Source organism: Wasmannia auropunctata, unplaced genomic scaffold, assembly GCF_000956235.1.
Source record: "Wasmannia auropunctata unplaced genomic scaffold, wasmannia.A_1.0 LD335828.1, whole genome shotgun sequence".
In the NCBI taxonomy this organism is placed as follows: domain Eukaryota; kingdom Metazoa; phylum Arthropoda; class Insecta; order Hymenoptera; family Formicidae; genus Wasmannia; species Wasmannia auropunctata.
The window spans coordinates 802,414-804,872 of NW_012027062.1; positions in this window are offsets into that span (position 1 = coordinate 802,414).

Below are 2,459 nucleotides of genomic sequence, written 5' to 3' on the forward strand. Positions count from 1 at the left end.
TCGTTCGACACTTTCACTTGCGCGAAGGTAAGTTGCGATAAGAGAAAAATACGAAAATACTTCGAGATAGTAGTGTCACCGTATATATAAGCCACCGTGTACATGGTACTTCGCCGTCATCGTGTGCGTTGCACGTAAGAAAACGGGAAGACGACGAGGATGGACGGACGTCTCCCGCGTGAAAGAAGAAGATGCGTGCGAGCGGTAGCGCGGTGGTGGAAGAGGAGGGAAGAAAAGGGAGGGCGGAAAGCGGGAGGAGAAGAAGAAAGGGAAAAGATCGACGGAGACGCAAAGACGAGACTCTCTATCGCTGCACACACGAGTGCATCGAATCGTGCGACACTTGCTGCGAGAATACGACGAGCTTATCAACGGTGCCGTAAAGAAGCGTCGGAGAAGAAGAGAACGCGATAGCAAAATGTACGCGGGCATCAGCCTGTTTTTCTTTCTTTCCAGATAAATTAATATTAAAACGCTCGCGCGCGCAATTTGCGTCACGTGCGGTACTCAATCGTGCGGCTACTTATCGTAACGCGATGGATGTATATGTTCGCTCGACATGCGTGCGCCGTGTATGATACAAGTTCCACACGAATTCCACACAAGTTTCCACGTGTTTGATTTTCCTATCGTGATCTTTCAGAAACAGGCCATTACGAAGTGAAAAATTGAAGAAATTACAACATATAAATATATAATTACAACGAATTCATTTACCGTTCTTGACCTTGACTGACGATTGAAATCATGCAACTTCCAACTTCAAAGATAATTATAAGAATTAATTTTTTTAGATACATTCTTTCGATATGTGTGTATTTTATTACAGTCACTATTTTAACAACGCTATTATTAACGACGATAATGGAAGCAATACCGAGTCATTAATTAAGTAAAATCTTATCACATTCTATCTAAAGTTAATTGCACTTGCGCACAATCAAAGAAGTAAGTATAATAGTTCAGTTTACGGATATTATTTATCGTCATAAAAAATACGTATAAATGGATTGCGGCGCGTAATTAACACGTTAATCGCGCTTAATTATTTGACTTTGTAAACAGTCGGTTGGTATAATCTAATTTGTAATCCGCGAGTAGAATAGAATTTTCCGACTAGCTAACTTAATTAGAATGTCTCGCGGCCGCAGGCCGTAAATGCGTAGCTATATAACACGCCTCGTATAATTGCGGGACATAGCGCAATTAATATAACGGATCCTCCTTAAATTCGCCAATAAATCTAACGAAAAGCCATTAAGATTCCAACGATCGTGGAGGACATGATTTTATGGAAAACGTGGGAAAATACATAGATATCATACACGACAAAAACGGCGATTAAATGTGATATGTGCTATATGTAATATATGTAAAATATAGAAAAAAATATTCAACATTAGTATTTAAGATCAATTAATATACTTTTTAATTAAAAATTTGACATTTACAAAGATTTCTGCGTGAAATCTTCGTTCGCCATTCGAAATTTCAAATCTTGTTGACCGTGACGAGAAATACTACCCAGTAAACCAATAGAGCACCAAATATCTTCGCGACCTCAAGATTTAAGTTGTAACAAGATGACAAATAATGGCACGTTGCGAACGCCAGATATGAATCGTTCCCAATGCGACGATATATTTCTTTCGACAATATACATATGTATATATATATATATATATATACATATATATATATATATACATATATATATATATATATCCGTGAGCATAACGTTGAAAACTAACATAAAATAATAAAGCTGTAAAGAAAAATTTTGCGGTGACCTGATCGCAAATTTTTTTACAAGAAATATTATAAAAATGCGTAAAGGATATTAATTGGATTATACAATATATTTTAGAACTGCAGAAATTACTGCTGCAAAATATCACTGTTTCTGAAAGTTCAAGTTTTCCGTGTTCTAAAAAAGCACCTCTAGCTCAATTTGTTCTGGAGACTCGGTACCAAACGCTCCTTGAGAACAAGGCTGCCTGCCATTTAACGCGCGGAGGGAGCGATGCACTCGACAAGGACGGCCTCATGTTTTCATAAACTCTATTAATGAAACGCACGCGAGTGAAATATTCCCTCCCTCTCTCTCTCTCTCTCTCTCTCTCTCTCTCTCTCTCTCTCTCTCTCTCGCGCGCGCGCGCGTCCCTCCCTTTCTGCCCGCGGCACGTCAGCGCGTTATTGAGAGAACAAGGGACACGTTCGTCGAATTCGCGCGCTATTTCCAGCAAACGGTGTCAGAACAATGCGTCGGTTTTCTTACCGCCGTTTGTGTTGGAACGCGCACAAGTGCGCTGCTTAGTGTGTGGATTGCGATATATACTCCTGCCAACAATAAATTAACCCCGGGAGACTCGCATGCGTCGCGGAGAGAAAAGAAACTGTTATTTTAATTTTATTTAATTCGTCATAGACTTATTTCGACACTTTCGTCAGGGAGAAAT